Source organism: Medicago sativa, chromosome 6 (assembly GCF_051527215.1).
Source record: "Medicago sativa cultivar Bolivia chromosome 6, Bolivia_mono, whole genome shotgun sequence".
Taxonomy (NCBI): Eukaryota; Viridiplantae; Streptophyta; class Magnoliopsida; order Fabales; family Fabaceae; genus Medicago; species Medicago sativa.
This window is the reverse complement of record NC_140754.1, coordinates 37,287,899-37,298,755: the sequence shown is the minus strand read 5'-3', so window position 1 is coordinate 37,298,755 and position 10,857 is coordinate 37,287,899. Positions and strand designations below refer to the sequence as shown.

Genomic DNA, 10,857 nt, shown 5'->3' with positions numbered 1-10,857 from the left:
GGCACTGTTACTGGGCCACGTTGTGGGTGTTATAGTTCTGATGTTTAAGGTTCTTTGTTTAGTGCTTATACAGCTCATAATTATTTAATTTTTTGTTTGTGGCATTAGCTATCACGAGCATGCAGTTCTGGCACTTCGTTCAACACGCGTAGATACTTCATATCTCTGAAGCACGGGTACTGGTACACGTACTGTACGCGTACTGTACGCACCCATGAAGCACCAATATTTTTTTAATTTTTTTAAAGGTTCGGTACAGTTGCGGTACTGCAATGGTACTTGAAGGGTACATATATTCTCTTTTTTTTGGAGAAAATGGGGCTTTTAATGAGAATTAATAGCAATTATAGTTGTTTTTTTTTTGTTTTTTTTATAAAACTCAAACTTACTGTACGCACATCCTCTTTTCTTGGAGAAAATGAGCCCTTTTATGAGAATTAATAGCATTATAGTTTTTTTTGTTTCTTAATAAAATTCAAACCGTTCAAGAACCATTTCCTATGTTCTGGAGCTGCTGCTTCCGACTAAATGCCCCACCTTTCATTTGAGCAATATAATTTTCTCATGCAATGTTATTTTATATATAATAGAGAATGAACGCATGTAATAGAAACACAGTTTGAACCTAATAAAATGTTATAGTGGTCAAAGTAACACTGAGAAGCATTTGTAGCATCAATAATATGTAGATTTATTTCAAAGAAATGTACTGTGAAGTCTTTTCTTCAAAACTACATGAGAACCATGTAATACAAGTACTCACGCAGCTTGGCAGTAACCTCTTAACCTCATAAGGCACACGATGAAAACAATAAATTGTTATCAGATACTCATAAAAAAAATAAAAAAAATGATTACACAGACAAATCGAGACAAAGAATGCAGAAACAGACAAAGAATGAATCAGCCATTTTCATGCCCATGGGAGCGTGATAGTCTCTGTTTGTATCCTATGAATTCAGCAGAATCCTCTGATCATTTACTTCTCTGATGTCCGTTTGCAGTGGGTCTTGGGCAATGGCCTGGTACCAGGTTGCACTGTGTGGTTGATACCAGGTGGTCCTCTCAGATATTTGATCTATTTGTTGCTCACCTTGCTCATTAAGCTTCTTTCTGAAAGCCCATTTTGTAAGGTGGCTTGACAACCAGATCCTTGACATCATTTCTATGAAACTAGTTCGGATTTTCTTGCATAGCTACAATCCATCCATCATCTAATTGTGTTTCGTCAACAGAGGTAGGCTCAAACAAAGAGATTAGTCCCAAAATAGATTAATTTCTAAAAGGTGGTCTTGTCTTCAGAGGACTCTCTTTTTTCCTAACGATAAGCTCTTCGGGATGTGAAGAATTGTATTTGAATGTTCTTATGGATTGTGTAACACTAACAATTTATTTGGACAAAACTGCATTCACCACGTTTTATATAAATATATTTCTTCAGTTAAGTACATGCATTTTATCGTATGTTTTCTTTTATTACGATGTTTTCTCTTGTATCTACTTCTATCAAGTGAATCGTGTCTTAGGATGGGAAAGTTGAAGCTCATGTCTGATACGAAGCTTTGAAAAGGATGGTTAAGGTTTTTTTAACCCCCATCGACAAGTTGGATGAGTTGAAGACCCAACTTAACAAATACCCTATCCAACTTGATGAAAATCAAACCGCGTCTCTTGTATTTGTACATGTACCATGCGTAAATCTGAAGGCGGATGCAAATAAAGACCTCTGGAAAATTGTTTATCATCCTAAAATTCTTCAGTATGATGAGGATGTAGCATCCATGATTTTTCCGATGGTTGATAGTATGCTTCATCTTTGTGATTGTTCCAATTGCAAGTGTCTAAATAGTACGTATAGATTTGATGTCAAGTTATGAAGTGTTAAGTTATTTGTTATATTGTATTGTTATTGGATTTGTTGTACTACTTCTGGAATTGTGTTTTTGTGTTAGAGGTGTTTAGACATACCTTTTTTGGCCGTGGTTACCAAAAATAAGTGATTGTGATGCCTAACAGTGCTCAACAGTAGTTAACTGCCATTGGAGTCAGCGGTACATAATAGGCGTTGTAGGAACAACAATTAAATATGGTTGTGTACAAAATATAAGCTAGTTGTTGCAGGAGGTATTTTGTTCTTTTAGGGGTTGCTAGGAGAAAATAAGGAAGCCTATAGAGAAATTTTTGCTTGTGTCTACCTATTGCTTGAAACTTACCTAGGCCCAAGCCCACATCTTAACCCTAAATCTATATCTCGTCTCCCGTTACTTGTTTTATATAAAAGCGGTCGCCTCTTCATTCCATCTTATACTTCTCCATTGTGTTTTTTCTTTGTTTCCGCCGTGTTCCCTCCGTCTTTGTTTTTTATATCTTCATATCATTTTTTTCCTTTGTAGTGTCATGTGTATCTTTGATTACGAATATTTTTTGTAAAATTTCACTACCTCTTTGGATACATCAATCATCTCTTATGTGATTCATCGAACTTCATTTGATCAATTCAGCACTGTCTAATATAATTTTAGATCTGATAGTTTAATAATCTTAAATATCTTGAATATGTTCTCAATGTATGATCCAATTGGTCTAGGTTTGATAACAATAGGTGAATGTGAAGATGAAGATGACGATGATCTTATGAAAACAATCATCTCTCTCGAAAATCAAATCGACGAAGTACCAAAGGTATATCATCAATACCAAATTCTCAAGTTGATTTGCGTTCATTTTTTATCATATTTATCAATACCCATATCTTAATATTTCCTCATTATAGATCATTTATGTTAGAACAATGAATTTTACTTTTAATGATATAAGAATATATATTTCTCAGATCTGATTTTTATTTTTATTTCTTTTAAAAAAATTAATTCTTTAGTCTCTCAACACATATCTTCACTTTTTTTATAGATCAAATTAGCTAGAAAACATATTCTCTACTTAATCGAATCGCTGGATTTGGCAGATTGAATTGATGGATTTGGCAGCTTATAATAAGAAAAGGCGATTGTCTCAGGTTGATCACATGCAGCTTGTTGCCGAAGGTAGCATGGTTGACGATCCTAGCAATTTCAGGCTGAAATTTGGGAATGTTTTCTGTCAAGATATCTCAAATAAACTAAGACTAGAATTATCACCAGTTGCCTTAGATATGAACTTGATATCAGGTACCACACAGGGTTCAAACGAAGATGAGGAAAGCCTGCAGAAAAATCTTTCTGAGGAGAACTGACAGGTATGCAGACAAGAGTTGACGTTGATGGTAAAGAATCTGAAATTTGAGTTTCCTCACACCGAAATGTGGCTAATGAGGCTATCAATCTAGCTGATCTAAAAGAGGCTTCAGGTAACGTCCAAGTCTAAGCCTTCTCTACTATCTTTGTTGTTACTATTGATCTGAACTCACATTTCTTGTCTTTTTACCCTTTTAGTTATGAGCTTTTTAAGCTTTTTCATTTTATCATGTTAATTTGAGAGAAGCTTCTAGTGTATAACTAACATCACTGCTGCAGAACGGAGATGCTCGCCAAGGAAAAAAATGGAGAAAGAGAAAAATATGTGAAATATGTGTTGAAGAAGGTAAGACCTAAACTTAAATGTGTTCAATAGGGTAATAAACCCTTTCCATAGTTTGAGAGCAAAGAGAAGTCAAATAAGGAACATATCATCCTATATAAGCTAAATTTTCTTGAGTGGACAGACAAGACGGATCTAGAGACAACTAATCTTTGGAAAATGATGTTTCTTAAATTTATAAGTATCTTTCAAGGACAAGACATCAGTTGTATCATGCTTCCAAATTAATTTATCTGGTTGACCTTGTAAAGGATTTTTACACTTAAGACCCAACTTTTCTCAAATTATGAAAAAGCTCATTCAAATTGTAACGCCCTAAACCGTATGCAATAATTATGCGATTTAAATAATAAATATCCAAAAGAAGGTTTAGACGTCACGTCATCAATCGTTTCAATACATGCAAAGGTTCAGTTTTAAGAACATCCCAGCTGAATAATCTCAATAATCAACTTATAAAATCTCAATGACATACAGTCATTCGCAAGTACATCTAATAATAAATCTCAAAGGCCATAACAAGGCTCAAAACATAAATAATATGTCAACAGTCAGATAATAATCTCAACATAAATCAACGACAAAAGTAAGACTCGATTTCCTAGTCAGAGCCCGACACGACTAAACTCCAAAACATATAAAGGTGAAAGCTTCCGCTATCCTCAACGACTCATCAAGCTAACGCAAACTACTCCGGCACGCCACCTACCCAACCATAGGAATAAGGTAGGCTGTCAACGAAACGACCACTGGAGGTTAGTTCACAATTCATAATTAAATATAATCAATTGAAAATAAACAACATAATTTAAATTCAAATGATAAAGCAATTCGACAACATTATTAATCATCAAGCATGGAAGTATACTCATTTCACAAGCACACGTTCACATCCACACATATTCACCAAATTTCACCAAGTATACAATTCACCAATGCAATTATTCGCCAAGCACATAAGCAAGTATGACTCATGTCAAGTTATGCAATGCGCCTAGACACGACTCTAATATGCATGTGGTACCAAGTCGTCACCAAGTTCGTCACCAATTTGTTAATTATCTTGTTTTTACCACAAATTTATTTGATGTCTATTGTTTTATAATTTTTTTATGATAAAAGAAACATATTTTTTTTTTAAAATTAAAATTTTAAAAATTTATTAAGAAAATGATTTTTATTCTCTCAAATAAAAGTTTATTGTTCGGCGGGCCGGCCCGCAAATTCGTTTCTCGATCACTAAATGGGGCAAGGTGAGATTTTGAACTCAATCACTAGATTGTACTTGAAAATTGCTCTTCTCACAAACCATTTTGCTTATTCTCACCTCAAACTTCCTCAAATAACCCCAACGTGAGTTAACTCACGCTCGTTATCTAGCGTGACTTGACTCATGGTGCGCTATGTTTTACATCATAACAGCAACCATTTCTCCAATTGTGTTTCAAAGCAAAAGAAAATCGAATTTGAAATGACACAATGACACAATGAACTCATAATATCTATGTTGAACTCTAAGTGTTTGATAAAATGTCTTAATGAAAAATTGTTTGATTATTTGCATCTTAATGATGAAATTAGTTGGAAACTGAATTGTTAATGTTGATTAGAGTAAGTTTGAGTGTAATGTGGTAGTTTAGAGATTGAAATGACACAATGAACTCAAGATGTTTTTGTTGAACTCTAGGTGTTTGATAAAATGTCTTAATGAAAAATTGTTTGATTATTTGCATCTTAATGATGAAATTAGTTGGAAATTGAATTGTTAATGTTGATTAGAGTAAAGTTGAGTGTAATGTGGTATTTTAGAGATTGAAATGACACAATCAACTCAAGGTGTTTTTGTTGAACTCTAGGTGTTTGATAAAATGTCTTAATGAAAAATTGTTTGATTATTTGCATCTTAATGATGAAATTAGGTGGAAATTGAATTGTTAATGTCGATTAGAGTAAGTTTGTGTGTAATGTCGTAGTTTAGAGATTGAAATGACACAATGAACTCAAGATGTTTTTGTTGAACTCTAGGTGTTTCACAAAAAGGCTAAATGAAAAATTGATTGATTTGTTTGCATTGTTTTATGTTGTGTAGATATGTCTGGCAACCCAAGCAGGCCGAGACTCGGGAAGGAGACGATGATCGCGAGTGCACCGACAGAGAGGTAGGCTGGGTGCCCTCCTATTAGAAGGGGACGCGATGGCAGACGTTGGAGTGGGAGTGGTCGTCGTCCCAGACGGCCCCGTCCCAGATAGTGAACCCTACAATGTATTAAGAGAATCATGAGGAGCCTCTGTGTGAGCAGCCTTAGCATCAAGAGAGTGAGGCAGAGGATCAGGTGGTACCGGAGGTTGAACCTAGACCGGAGAGTTTTCCGGGAGACCCTACTGAACAGTCTCTTCTACCGGAAGGTTAAACCGATAAAATTAAATCCACTGATGACAATTATAGAAAGAGATCGAACTTAAATTGTAGTTGTTTATTTACTATAAATGTCGGAACAAAATACAATGATAGTATCAACTTCAACATTTTTCAACAAAAAAGGATGCACCTCTTTTAATAGGTAATATTTCTAAAATAAGCATGTCCATCAACTTATTAATCACAACAACATTAAAATTCTAGCTTGAAGATAATATATTTTTCATAAGCAGGCGACGATTCTAAAATTGTCATAAAACAATCATTCTCATCAATCTTCAGAGTTTTTTCTTCTCATTAGTGTCTCACAGTTTATATTGTAGTTTTAGATGATAAACAAAATAAAATTAGAACTCACAAGCTACACATATCACATTTTAATTACATACACATATTATTTAGAGATTGTTGGTTTTTAGACCTTCATGATATTTGATTGTACCTGCACACACTCCAACGTTGAAGTCAGTATTGAGATTAGAATGGGGGGGTTAAGAGAGTAGATAAAGTGTAACCTTTAGGATTGTTGAGAGTCGCTTTTATATAGTGTGGAGGGTGCAGGAGCCGTTGTAAGACACATGTAAGGCTTCTCGCGGGAGTCATGGAAGCTACAATTACATGATGATTTAAGCCAATTTTTAAGCGCAATATATATAATTTTTTTCATGATAACAGTAGCATATATAGATAATATAGCTCAAACCCAAAAAAGAACGCAGAGTCAGTTAAAGACTAACGTGCATATAGAAATCATACTAGCTCAATTTATCGGCCTCAAATCCACTATGGGAAGACAATTATGAATAAGTTGGGTTAGTATAGTTATGCTGAACTAGAATATTTCTACCATACATTGAACACTCTACAAAGTCAGTGGCAGGATGCAATAAAAGAAACAGAAAGAATGAAGACACACAAGTTGCATGCTTATTGAAAGAAGACTCCTTAAACAACTTGTTCTAACAAGTATTTCTATATATCATATGAAAGAACACATTATACGAAGAACCAATGCTGCCTCTCTTGTAATACATGTACCAATAACAAGTGCACAAAATTTGAAACAATTAAAAGGCTAAAGCCTATATAATACAAAAACCACCACCATGCTAACATTACATTACTGGAGTATGAATCTGAAACAATTATATACTCGACTTCCGATTATAAAAGATACAATCATTCCAAAGACCTTGTAATATAAACCAGTTTTAAAATGGTCTAAGATTCAAATACTATTGACCAACATTATACTCTATATTGTATTGTTTGATTTCAATCAATTCCAAGAGCTTCATTTTAAAATGCTGTAATGAAACCTGATTTCTGTATATAGTCAGAATTCAAGATATCAAACCCTTTAAATGCGTTGATAATTTCAAAGACAATTATAAGATATTCAAAACTATAGTGAAAGATCATCCGATGATCATTTTTTCGCATTAGGAATAAGGTAGAAATCTACAAAATACAATAAGGATGAAGTAGTTAATCAAAATAGAAAAAACATTACTATAACTGACATTTTCAAAATTCAATCATAATCTTGGAAAGACCAGTCATATTAACATTTTCTCTATTTTGGTGACCTAATCCTTCCTTTTTGTATTTTGCAGATTTCTTCATTGTTCCTAATACCAAAAAAGTATCACGGGTAGATCTTTCACAATAAGTTTGGATACTTTATAATTGACATGAAATTATTCACGCATTTAGAGGATTTGAAGTCTTGAAGGCTTAATAAGAATGCATCTTACATTAGAGTGTATCGTGGAATTGGTTGAAGTGGAAATCAAACAATATCAAGTATACTCATGCTGAATGGTATTTGAATCCTAGTTTCGTTTTAATATTATTTTCCCTTGGTATTTGAAAAAAAATAGTATGGTTGCCTTTTGATTTTTATTTTTTGTTACGGGAAAAAGTAGAATCATATAACCATTATGACCTAAATTTTTTAATTGGACGTCATAATCATATAGACAATGTGTACTTCAAACCGTATAACCATTGGGCACTTCAAAAAAATTTGGTACACAATTTAAATCTTGATTCTAAACTCAGGACTCACATTATTTAATTATTATTTGTATGCCTAAGAGTAGCAACAACTAAATAATCAAAGTGGAGATTGGAAATGCAGAGAAAATTTTCAATAGAGAGAATCTAAATCCGAAATAATGTGTGTATTTTTTGGTGAAAGAAACATAACTAACTAACTAACTCTGTGACCCAAAATATAGTGCCCAATAAATATTCCAGCTTGATTCAAATAGTAAGTCAGTATCATAAAGTCTCATATAATTAAATTATGGATTATCGAACCAAAGTTTTATTATAAAATCATAATATAAACAATAACTTGTAATAATAGTTTCATATTGTAACATTGTCATTGCAAAAAAAAACAATCATCCATAATAACTGAATAATCATATAGATACAGAAAAGAAAATCAATTTAATGATTAAATCTCATGAAAAAATGCTCTACCATCAATTCTCATACGGGAAACTTAGCATTTCAAATTTCCCAGCACCATAAAATCTAAAAAACGAGATTGCTAACCTGTTACAAACCCTCTCCGAAGGCGCAAAGGATTGGTTTAAAGAGAGATTGTTGTGGATCAGAATACGTCTATGGACTATGGCATCCCGGTACAATAGTTTTGTGAATTAGGTCCTTCCTCAATAACTATCATATTTGGAGGTTGCAAAACAACTTGAATGTAATGAACAGAAACTCGATTTACTTGGAGAGGAGAAAGTATTATGCTGTAATCATAACAACAAAAGTTAAACCAAGTGAACGTGAAAGAGTATATATGAAACTCGATGTACTTGGAGGCGAGAAAATATTTTATTGTAATCAGAATAAAATAGCCTTTGACTGCTCTGAGTATAGAAGCGTGAAAGAACAAAAGTTAAACCAAAAGGGAACGTGAAAATATATATAAGTATAGAAGCATGTATCTCCCCTCCATGCATAGTGGAGGTTCTGTTATGGATGAACAAAATAGCCTTTGACAGCTATGAGGAAATAACACTTGTGATTGTGACAGTTATGGATGAGGAAAACTAGGCTTGACTTAGCAATAAGCACTTATGTGGCATTTACAGACACAGTCAAAGGAGATTTGCAAGGGATTGGTGATGTAACCTAAATTTGTGAGTTTGCTTAAGTTTTGTAAATTGTTTTGTTCCGTTGATTTAATATTTAAGACTGCTTGTGTGTTTATACTAATATTCGTACACACTTATAACCCTTATACATATATCCTTGTCGGTTGTTGCGACAAGAATAATGTCATTTCTAGGGTTCACTTTCAAGTTTCTTTCAATTTTAAAACAGCCAATATCAATATTGGCAGCATATAGTGGATAAGCTACTTTTATGCGAAAGTATGTTGCGTAGAAATGTAGCTTGTCCACTATATGTTGCCAATATTGATGGAAGCATAGTAAAAGCCTGTTCAAGGATAATTATTAAATTATCTATTTGGATCTACGTTGGTGACAAGTTGTAGGTAACTTTTGGTTTTGCGGTATATTTCATTTAGGAAATGTATTAGTTTAAGGAATGATTAAGAAGAATAAAAGTCATGTGTCCTAAGAAAAGTTTGTTAGATGATCATTATACATACAAGGTTGTGAGGATTAAGTGCTTAATTTGATCAATCATTGTTTTGGTTATTATGGTGTCTTTTGTGTGTGTTCTTTAGTGAATTAATATACCTTAAATGTATCATCGTGAATGAATGTTATTAAATAGATTGAAGCATTTGGAAAGGGCACGAAGATCATTAGCTATCATTCAAAATTCTCCGCATATGCTTCTACTGCTGCAACGACCATTGCCACACCTCCCAATCTTTATCATTGTGCAGTGAAAAGGTAACTACTTGAAATGCATTTGTGTAATGTAATATGATCATTTCTCATGCAAGGAGAGCGTAGTTTACTCAAACTTTAATAATGGCATTGGTTCAAGTTTCAAAATTTGTCATGTAAAGTAATGTAATATATCTTGTAGTGCTGCTGAATCAACTTGTATGCATATTTGTCATGTTGTCAAAGATTTTAGAGACATGGAATGATCTCTTCTTGTGTCGTACAGAAGAACATGATGATATAGATTCAGCTTGATCAGATCCTTCTCCATGTTTTCGAATGAATTGTTATTTCAAAACAATTTGAACTGTATTCCTATCCTTTTGAAATATAGTATATGTTGAATCGAATTGAAGGGAATGTAAATATTATTTAATTTTAGGAAGCCCATTGTGACAAGCACTAAACAAAAATTTGTGCAGCAACCGATAATGTTATAGGTTAACCAATTCTTACGTAACTGAATAATTTGAATAACCCTTATTTATACTACTACATTTCTTTGGAATACAAATAGTTCATTGTAAATACATATAAACACAAAGGATACTACAAGAAATCAGTCTTTTAGAGACCGAATATTCAGTCGCTATATCACAAAAATCGGTCACTAACGGAGTTTGTGACCGAATTAGTGACCAAAATTAACGGTGGTTAATATGCTAGTCGCTAATCCTTTGTGACCTTAACAGCGACCGAATATCAGTGACCGAATATGAGACAGAAATTAGACACCGATAGAAACCTATATAGAGCTCAAGAGTTCAGAGACAGATTTTGTGACTGGATTTAGCGACCAAATTAGAGACTTGTATTAGAGACTGGTTTTGTCACCAATTTTTGTGACTGCGTTAGTGACCGATTTATCAAGTTATAAAAAATCAGACACTGAATCAGTCTCTAACTTATGTTGAGCCAAAAAAAAAATGCAGCCTGTCAAAATATGATTTTACGTCTAAATTTATATCAATA

General features: G+C 33.4%; 1 long non-coding RNA gene across 1 annotated transcript; it reads right to left on the bottom strand.

The window, feature by feature from the left end:
* Positions 1-4,076: 4,076 nt before the first annotated feature.
* LOC146914923 (uncharacterized) lies at positions 4,077-6,605 on the bottom strand. The gene is made up of 2 exons (XR_015014444.1): positions 6,511-6,605; positions 4,077-4,307 (listed from the first exon to the last, which is right to left on the bottom strand). It is a non-coding gene; the product is annotated as an uncharacterized LOC146914923 (long non-coding RNA).
* Positions 6,606-10,857: the final 4,252 nt, after the last annotated feature.